The sequence below is a fragment of the Coenobita brevimanus genome, chromosome 34 (assembly GCF_032717465.1).
Source record: "Coenobita brevimanus isolate Jiangsu-jjx chromosome 34, ASM3271746v2, whole genome shotgun sequence".
Taxonomy (NCBI): domain Eukaryota; kingdom Metazoa; phylum Arthropoda; class Malacostraca; order Decapoda; family Coenobitidae; genus Coenobita; species Coenobita brevimanus.
The window spans coordinates 742501-752500 of NC_136987.1; positions in this window are offsets into that span (position 1 = coordinate 742501).

Sequence of the window (10000 nt, forward strand, 5' to 3'; positions counted from 1 at the left end):
TGAAAGGGGTGGAAGAAGAAAGGGGAGGAGAAGGAGGTTAGAAGACTAGGAGGCAGGATGTGGGAAGAGGACAGGGAAGAGATGAGGAGGAGGAGAGGGGAGAAGGGAAGGAGAGGGGAGAAGGGAAGGAGAGGGGAGAAGCGAAGGAGAGGGGAGAAGGGAAGGAGAGGGGAGAAGGGAAGGAGAGGGGAGAAGCGAAGGAGAGGGGAGAAGGGAAGGAGAGGGGAGAAGCGAAGGAGAGGGGAGGAGGGAAGGAGAGGGGAGAAGGGCAGGAGAGGGGAGAAGGGGAAGAGAGGGGAGAAGCGAAGGAGAGGGGAGAAGGGGAGGAGAGGGAGCAGGAGGAGGGGAGGAGAAATGACAAGGAGGAACAGTAAAGAGAAAAGGGGAGAATGGGGGAATGAAAGAGGGAAAGAGGAAGAGGAGGAAAGAGGAGAAGGGAGAGAGACTGAGAGGGAAAGAGAGGAGGGAGGGGAGAAGAGGGGAAAAGTTCAGGTACTCTCCTCTTTTTACTGCATCCCTCTCCTCTCTCTCCCCTCAGATCAACGAGAGAGAGAGAGAGAAAGAGAGAGAGAGAGAGAGAGAGAGAGAGAGAGAGAGAGAGAATTTTTTTCCCTTTATTCAGTTTCTTTAGTTTCTTTCTTCTTAATCATCTTCAATCTCTCTCTCTCTCTCTCTCTCTCTCTCTCTCTCTCTCTCTCTCTCTCTCTCTCTCTCTCTCTCTCCTAGTCACTCTCTTCTTCGCCTCTTCCTCTTAAGTCTCCTTGCTATCTCTTCTCATTTCCTGTGCCTCTCTTTTACACTTCTACTCTACAGTAACTCCCTCTCTCTCTCTCTCTCTCTCTCTCTCTCTCTCTCTCTCTCTCTCTCTCTCTCTCTCTCTCTCTCTCTCACACACACACACAAACACACACAGGTGAAAAAACAATCCACTAAGAAATCAGAGAAAAATCAGAATGGCACTCAGTAGAGCACATACCCCCGCCAAGGCCCAACATGCAGTTCCTTTTAAAAGCACATTTAAATCCGCCAGATCCGGAATTTTCTATGGATCCGCGCCAAACTGTACACATTCGTAGACACCAGCATCCTAAATATGCCTGATTTTTTTTTTTTTTTTTCATCAAGATTCACGTGATATTCACTGAGAAATTTACGAAAATGTCGAACAACGCCCTATCTCGCTGTGTTAAAGTGAAAAAAAAAATCCAGGATCCGCACCTTTATCCGGATCGGCACCAAAATTTAATGGGGTGTATTCTGGGCCAAGGCTCATTCTTCTACCAAGTTTCGTTAAAATCCGTCCAGTAGTTTTTGTGTAATCTTGCTCACAAACAAACCAACCAACAAACAAACAAAAGGACAGGGGTGAAAACATAACCTCCTTGGCAGAGCTAATCAAAGACAAAACTCAATAAAAATAACGTGTAATAAACAATAACCAGTCCCAATAAAGAGGAATAATAGAATAAATACCGAATAAATAAGAGGAAAGGTAAACACAGGTAAAAATAACACAGGCAAATCAATAGCACAGGTAAATCAATAACACAGGCAAATCAATAACAGGTAAATCAATAACGCAGGTAATAACACAGGTAAATCAATAATGCAGGTAAATCAATCACACAGGTAAATCAATCACACAGGTAAACACAGGTAAATCAGTAACACAGGTAAATCAATAACGCAGGTAAATCAATAACACAAGTAAATCAATAACGCAGGTAAACAGAGGTAAATCAATAACGCAGGTAAACACAGGTAAATCAATAACGCAGGTAAACACAGGTAAATCAATAACGCAGGTAAATCAATAACACAGGTAAATCAATAACGCAGGTAAATAATACAGGTAAATCAATCACACAGGTAAATCAATAACGCAGGTAAATCAATAACAGACAACGAATAAACAGTACAGTCCTTTGGCTGCCTCTCCCATCCCTTCCTACCTCGATTAATTAATTCTATCAATACACACTACAGATTTTGTGCTGGGAGGGAGGGAGGGAGGGAGGGAGGGGAGGGAGAGAGGAGAGTAGGAGAAAAGGTATGAGGAAAATACATAGAGGGAAGGAAGGGAGGGAAAGAGGGAGAGGGAGGGGTGAGTAGGAGAAAAAGTATGAGGAGAATACGTGGAGGGAAGGAAGGAAGGAAGGATGGAAGGAAAGGGGGATGGATTGATAGAAGGATGGAAGGAAAGGGGGATGGATTGATAGAAGGATGGAAGGAGGGAGGGAGGGAGGGAGGGAGAGAGGGGAGAGAGGGAGGGAGAGGTGAGTTGGAGAAAATATATGAGGCGAATACATGGAGGGAAGGAAGGAAAGAAGGAGGAATTGCTGAAGGGAGGGAGGGAGGGTGGGAGAGAGGGAGGGAGAGAAGGATGAATGAAGGGTGGGAGAGAGGGAGGGAGGGAGGGAGGGATAAATGGAGGGAGGGAGGGATAAAGGAAGGAAGAGAAAGGGAGAGAAGGACGAGAAGAGGGAAGAAAGAAAAAAGGAAGACAGGAAGGAAAACGATGAAAAGCAGAAAAATGAAGGAGAGAAAAGGAAGGAAGGGAGAGAGAGGGAGGGAAAGAAGAAAAAAGGGGTGAGAGAAAAAGAAGGGAGAAAAACGGAGGGAAGGAAGAAGAAGGGAGAGAAGGGAGAGAAAAGGAGGGAAGGGAGAGAAAAATTAATCGAAAAATAGAATAAAAATCAAGTGACTAAATATGAAAGAAAATGGGAAGAAAAATGAGAGAGATCAAAGGGAAGAGGAAGGCAAGGAGGAGGAGGAGGGGAGAGAAAGAGAGAGAGAGAGAGAGAGAGAGGAAGGGAGGGAGGGAAAAAAAAGAGGGGAGAGGCATCTAATCTCTGTCAAAGACCACTGGGTGTAAAATCGTCTGAGAAGAGGGAGGGGAGGGGGAGAGGAAAGAGGGGAGGGGAGGGGAGAGGAAAGAGGGAAGGGAGGGGTAGGGGGAGAGACGGGGCTATATTTGCATCTCACCCAAGGGTAAAAAGCAGCCAAGGTGGGCGGGATTTTGAGAAGCTGGAGGGCGATTTTATTATTATTATTATTATCATTATTTTTATCATCATCATCATCATCATCATCATCACCACTACCACCATCACCACCATCATCATCATCATCATCACCACCACCACCACCACCACCACCATCATCATCATCATCATCACCACTACCACCATCACCACCATCATCATCATCATCATCATCACCACCACCACCATCATCATCATCATCATCATCATCATCATCATCATCATCAACTTTCTTAAACTTCCTTAGCTGGGGAGTGAAGATGATTTTACTCCTTTTAGAGAGAGAGAGAGAGAGAGAGAGAGGAGGTAGCTAAGAGAGGAAAAGAGGGGAGGTATGAGGAAAAAGAGAGGAGGTAAGGGAAGAAAAAGAGGGGAGAGAAAGAAGGAAGGTAGAGAGAAAGAGGGGAGAGAATGAGGGGAGGTGGAGAGAGAGGGGAGAGAATGAGGGGAGGTGGAGAGAGAAGGGAGAGAAAAAGAGGGGAGGTAGAGAGAATGAGGGGAGGTAGAGAGAAAAAGAGGGGAGGTAGAGAGAAAGAGGGGAGAGAATGAGGGGAGGTGGAGAGAGAGGGGGGAGAGAATGAGGGGAGGTGGAGAGAGAGGGGAGGGATCAATTGTAGCATCTGAGGGGATTTCCCAGAGGTGGTGAGGGGAATATGAAGGAGGGGAGGAAAGGTGGAGGAAAGAGAGAGAACAGGAGGGAAAGGGGAGAGAAAGTAAGAGGGAGAGAAAGTAAGAGGGAGAGAAGAAGGAAGGGTAGGCTGTGGAAGGAGGGAGAGAGAGAGAGAGACAGAGAGAGAGAGAGAGAGAGAGAGAGAGAAGGGTGGGACAAGGAGAAGGGAAAGGCCCCAAGGGTGACTTTACTAAACTTTATGGTCTCTCTCTCTCTCTCTCTCTCTCTCTCACTCTCCCAACCCCTATCCCCGAGCGTGGGGGAGTGGGTAGGGGTGGGTCACTTCCCCAGGGGGTCAAAAGAAGGGAAATTTCTTTATACATTGTGATCTCTCTCTCTCTCTCTCTCTCTCTCTCTCTCTCTCTCTCTCTCTCTCTCCTTTTCCCTCTCCTCCTCCTGTTTCTCTTCTTCTTTTATCCTCTCTTCTCTCTCCTTCTCATCCTTTCTCCCTCCTTCTTCTTACCCTCCTCTCTCCCTCTCTCCCTCTACCCATCTAACATTCCCTCCTCCCCCTCCTCCTATCCTGTTTTTCTCTTCCCTCTTCCCCTCCTCTTTTTCCTCCCCTCTTCCTCCTCTTTTTCCTCCTTCCTCTTCACGCTCTCCAATCAAAAGATCCATTATCACTCTTTATATACAACAATATTCTCCTCACCATTTTTATCTTCTTCCTCCTCCTCCTCCTCTTCTTCTTTTTCCTCCTCCTCCTCCCCCTCTTCTTCCTCCTCCTCCTCTTCTTCTTTCTCCTCCTCTTTCTTATCTTGCTATCATTCTCTTCATTATTTCCTCCTACCTTTAATCATCTTCCTCTCCTCCTCCAATCCTCCTCCTCCTCCTCTTTCCTCTCCCCTCTTCCCTCCTTTCATTTCCTACCTCCTTCAGTCCTCCTCCTCTCTTCTTCCTTCCTTCTTGTCTCCACTGTCAGTTGTTATTATGTTCTCTCTCTCTCTCTCTCTCTCTCTCTCTCTCTCTCTCTCTCTCTCTCACCTCTTCCTTTCCTCAGCCTCTGACACTCCTTCCCTCTTATCTTTCTCTCTCTCTATCTTTTCCCTCCTCTTCTCTCTCTCTCCTTTCTCCCTCCCTCCTCCAATGTCTCTTTGTAACAGGAACACTCTCTCTCTCTCTCTCTCTCTCTCTCTCTCTCTCATTTCCTACTACTTCGTTTCCTTATCCACTTAGGCAATTCTCATTTCCTCTCTCTCTCTCTCTCTCTCTCTCTCTCTCTCTCTCTCTCTCTCTCTCTCTCTCTCTCTCTCATTCTAATAACTTTGAAAGCATTATTTATATTATCGTTACTACATCCTCTCTCTCAGTACTTCAGTATGTAATTCCTCTTCCCTTCCCACCATCGTCCTATCTTTCTTTCCATCATCATCATAATCACCATCACCACCACCACCATCAATATCATCACCACCACCACCACCATCATCATCATCCACCCCCTACCTCTCCTCCCCCCACACTATCATCACCACCACCATCATCCACCCTTACCCCTCTTCCCTCCACATCACCATCATCACCACCACCACCATCATCATCCACCCACTACCCCTCTTCCCTCCACATCACCATCACCACCACCACCATCATCATCCACCTTTACCCCTCCTCCCCTCACACCATCATCATCATCATCCATCCCCTACCTCCTCCCTCTCCCGCGCCCCCCTCCCCCCCCGTTCCAAAGTTTGTGAATCCATAATGTGGTTTTAAATTCGCCATTAAAAGATTTAAAAAGAAGGCGATAATGAAGGAATTTTCACATAGATTTTTCAGAAGGAGGGATAATTAGAAGGAGGGAAGAAGGAAAGATGGAGGGGAAGGAGGAGGGAAGGAAGGAAGATGGAGAAGAAGGATGGAAAGAAGAATGGATGGAATGAAAGAGGGAAGGAATGGAGGGAAGAAGAAAGTAAGATGGGGGGGAAGAAGGAAGGAAGGAAGGAAGATGGAGGAGGGAAGAAGGAAGGAAGGAATATGGAGGAGGGAAGAAGAAAGGAAGGAAGATGGGGGAAGAAGGAGGGAAGGAGGAGGGAAAGAAAGAGGGAAGGAAGGAGGGATAATTAGGACGGAAGGAAGAACGGAGAGAAAGGAAGGAATAAAGAGAAAGGAAGGAAGAAGGGGAGAAAGAATATGTTGGTAGGAAAGAATGAATGAATGAATGGAAGGAAGGAAGGTAGGAAAGAAGGAAGGAAGGAAAGAAGGAAGGAAGAGAAGGAAGGAGGGAAGGAAGGAAGGGGGGAAGGAAGGAGGGAGGGAAGGAAGGAAGAGACAAGGAAAGGAGGAAGGAAGGAAAGAAGGAAGGAAGGAAGGGGGAAAGGAAGGAAGAGACAAGGAAAGGAGAAAGGAAGAAAGTAAAAATAGAAGATGAAGACAAATATACAGAAAAAAGATATAGAAAAAAGACAGAAGATAGAAAAAGGAAAAAAAAAAGATTAAAAAATATATAGAAAAGATACAGAAAAAAATATGAAGAAAAAAAATACAAGAATAAAGATGAGGAAAAAGATAGAGAAAAAGATGAAGAAAAGATAGAGAAAAAGAAGAAGAAAAGATAAAGAAAAAAAGATGAAGAAAAAGATACAGAGAAAAAGATGAAGAAAAAATGAAGAAAAAAAGATGGAGAAAAAATGAAGAAAAAAAGATGGAGAAAAAATGAAGAAAAAAAGATGAAGAAAAAAGATACAGAAAAAAAATGAAGAAAGATAAAGAAAAAAAGATGAAGAAAATATAAAGAAAAAAAGATGAAGAAAGACAAAAAATATATAAAAAAAAGATAAAAAGAATCTGGGAAAAGATGATGACAAAAGATACAGAAAAAAAAATGAAGAAAGATGAAAAAATATGCAGAAAAAGGAAGAAAAATATTAAGATACAAAAAAAGGATGAAGAAAAAAGATAGAGAAAAAGATGAAGAAAAAGATGAAGAAAAAAAAATGAAGAAAAAGATGAAGAAAAAATGAAGAAAAAGATGAAGAAAAAAATGAAGAAAAAGATGAAGAAAAAAATGAAGAAAAAAATGAAGAAAAATATGAAGAAAAAATGAAGAAAATGAAGAAAAAGATGAGAAAGAAAAAGAATAAATGAAGAAAAAATTATACCTGAAGACGACGAGGGAAGAAAATGAAAAAGATGAAATAATTATGAAGAAGAAAAAAAGACAAAACCAATAAAAAGAAATGAGGAAAATAAAGACAATAAAGATGAAGAAAATGAAGAAAAAGATAAGGAAGAAAAATAATAAGAAAATAAAAATCAAGAAAATTATAAAAGATGAATATTTTTAAGACAACGGAATGGAAGAAAATATTAATGAAAATGAAGGAAACTGATGAGGAGGTGAATGTGAGAGAGATAAGGATGATGATAGGAATCTGGGAGGAGGAGGAGGAGGAGGAGGAAGAAGAGGAAGATGATGATGATGATAAGGAGGAGGAGGAGGAAGATGAAGAGGACGAGGAAGATGATGATGAGGAGGAGGATGGGGAAGATGAATAGGATGATGATGATGAGGAGGAGGAGGAGGAAGAGGAAGCGGAAGAGAATGATGATGATGATGATGATGAGGAGGAGGAGGAAGAGGAAGCGGAAGAGAATGATGATGATGATGATGATGATGATGATGAGGAGGAGGAGGAGGAGGAGGAGGAGATAAATAGGAAGATGAAGAGAAAAATAACAAGAGTGACGAAAGACAGAAGAGGGGAGAATAATGAGGGAGGGAAGGAAGGAAGGAAGGAAAGGGTAAGAATGGGAAGGAAAGGAAAGGAATAGAAGGAAGGAAGGAGGAATGGAAGGATGGACAGAAGAGTGAGTGTGAGGCTGGAATGAGAAAGGTGAAAGAAAATGAGTGAAAATTAAAGAGAGTGAAGAGAAAGTGAGAGAGGGAGGAAAGAGTGGAAAAGAGTGGAAGGATAAATGAGTGAAAAGAAAAGAGGAGGATAGTGAAGGGAGGAATGGAGAGAAAAGAGTGAGTGAGTGAGTGAGTGAGTGAGTGTGAGTGAAGGGCGATGATGGTGAGGCGATGGACACAAACTTTATAGATTGGCTTTAAAATATTGAGAGAGAGAGAGAGAGAGAGAGAGAGAGAGAGAGAGAGAGAGAGAGAGAGAGAGAGAGAGAGAGAATCCAATTTTTTCTATACTCTGCTCACTTCACTTGTCCTAAAATTCCTGTCTTTATTTTAGGCAGGAAAAGGATTTAGGAAGGAAAAATAAAAAATGACATGAAGGGGACAGAAGGAAGAGAGATAAGGGGAGGAGAGGAAGAGGACAGAAAAGGAAGTGGAAGGGGCGGGGGAGAGAAGAGGTAGAGGAAGAGGAGGAGGAAGAGGAAGAGGAGGAAGAAGAGGAAGAGGAACTGTTTTACTGTATAAGACTGCTTGATATTCTAAGTAAGCGCTCATTAAAGGGACTTGTTGAGGAGGAGGAGGAGGAGGAGGAGGAGGAGGAAGGAAGGAAGGAAGGAGGGAAATAAAGGCAGGAATGGAAGGAAAGAGGAAAGAAGGAAAACGAAGGAGGGAAAAAGAATGAAGGAGAAAGGAGAATAAGGAGGGAAAATGAAGGAAGGAAGGAAGGAAGACTTGGGAAAACGAGAGAGAGAGAGAGAGAGAGAGAGAGAGAGAGAGAGAGAGGAAAAAATACTGAAACTGAAGTCGTGCGGAAATTAATAGCCTTATCTTCTCGGCTTCCTCTCCCTCTCTCTCTCTCTCTTTCTGTGTGTGTGTGTGTGTGTGTGTGTGTGTGTGTGTGTGTGTGTGTGTGTGTGTTGGCCTGTCTCCAGCAATCCGTATGCAGAAATCACACACACACACACACACACACACACACACACACACACACACACACACACACACACACACACACACACACACACACACACACACACAAACACACACACACACCACGTATCTGCATTGACAAGGTTTCTCTCTATACCTCTCTCGCATTTCTGTATACTCTCTCTCTCTCTCTCTCTCTCTCTCTCTCTCTCTCTCTCTCTGTATATTGATAGATAGATAGATAGATATAATACGCATAGAAATCGAAGAGAAGAATAAGGACATAGAGCACGTGATAAAAAAAAAAAAAAATAGATTTCGAGATAATGTGAGAAAAAGAAAAAAATAAAGAAAAAGAAAAAGGAAAATGAAGAAAAAATAAAGAAAAATAAAGAAAAAGGAAAATGAAGAAAAATAAAGAAAAAGGATAATGATTAAGCAATTTATGTGTATTAATAAAAGGACAGGTGTATAAGACAGGTGTATAAGGACAGGTGTATAAGACAGGTGTATAAGACAGGTGTATAAGGACAGTATAAGGAAAGGTGTATAAGGACAAATAAGGACAGTATAAGGACAGGTGTATAAGACAGGTGTATAAGGACAAATAAGAACAGGTGTATAAGGACAGGTGTATGAGGACAGGCGTATAAGGTGAGGTGTATATGGACAGGTGTATAAGGACAAATAAGGACAGGTGTATAAGGCAGGTGTACAAGGACAGCTGTATTTTTGAGTGTAGGTAAAATGAATAACTTAAAAAAAATAAAAACTCAAAAAAGACATGTTTAAAAGAGAGTAAAAGAAAAAAAAAAAAAAGCGAGGATGAAGGAAGAACTTGGTGTGGAGTCTCGTGGCGGATCAGAAGCAGCGACGTGTGTGTGTGTGTGTGTGTGTGTGTGTGTGTGTGTGTGTGTGTGTGTGTGTGTGTGTGTGTGTGTGTGAGAGAGAGAGAGAGAGAGAGAGAGGAACCTAAAATTAAAGCAATCCACCTTAAGAGAAAATTAAAGAGAGAAAATGGGACCCAGGGAAGGACGCTCCGTAACACCCCTTCCTCAGTGACTTATTCTATATATTACCCCTTAACATTCCCTTCCACGTTATATAAAACTATGCTGAGTTTAAAGACAGCTTAATTGCATACAAGGGGGTCCGTAGTAACTCTCCTTTAGCGATTTATTCTATATGTTATGCCTTAATATTTTTTTTAATGTAGTTACTGCTCATATATTCAATCGTATTTTTTCTCCCTTTCTCCATTACTTCCCCTCTCCCTTCTTCTCTCCCTCCCTTCATTTTCTTTCCCCTCCCTCACCCTTCTTCCCTTCCTCTCCCTCCCTTCTTCCCTCCCCCCTCCCCATTTCTCTTCTCATTCTATTCTTCCTGTCTCATTCTCTCTCCTCATCCTCCCTCCCTTTTTCCCTCCCCCTCCCCTCCCTTTTTCCCTCCCCCTCCCTTCCTCCTCTTTCCTCCCCCTTAACGAAAGGGATTGATGTGCCGACTCTA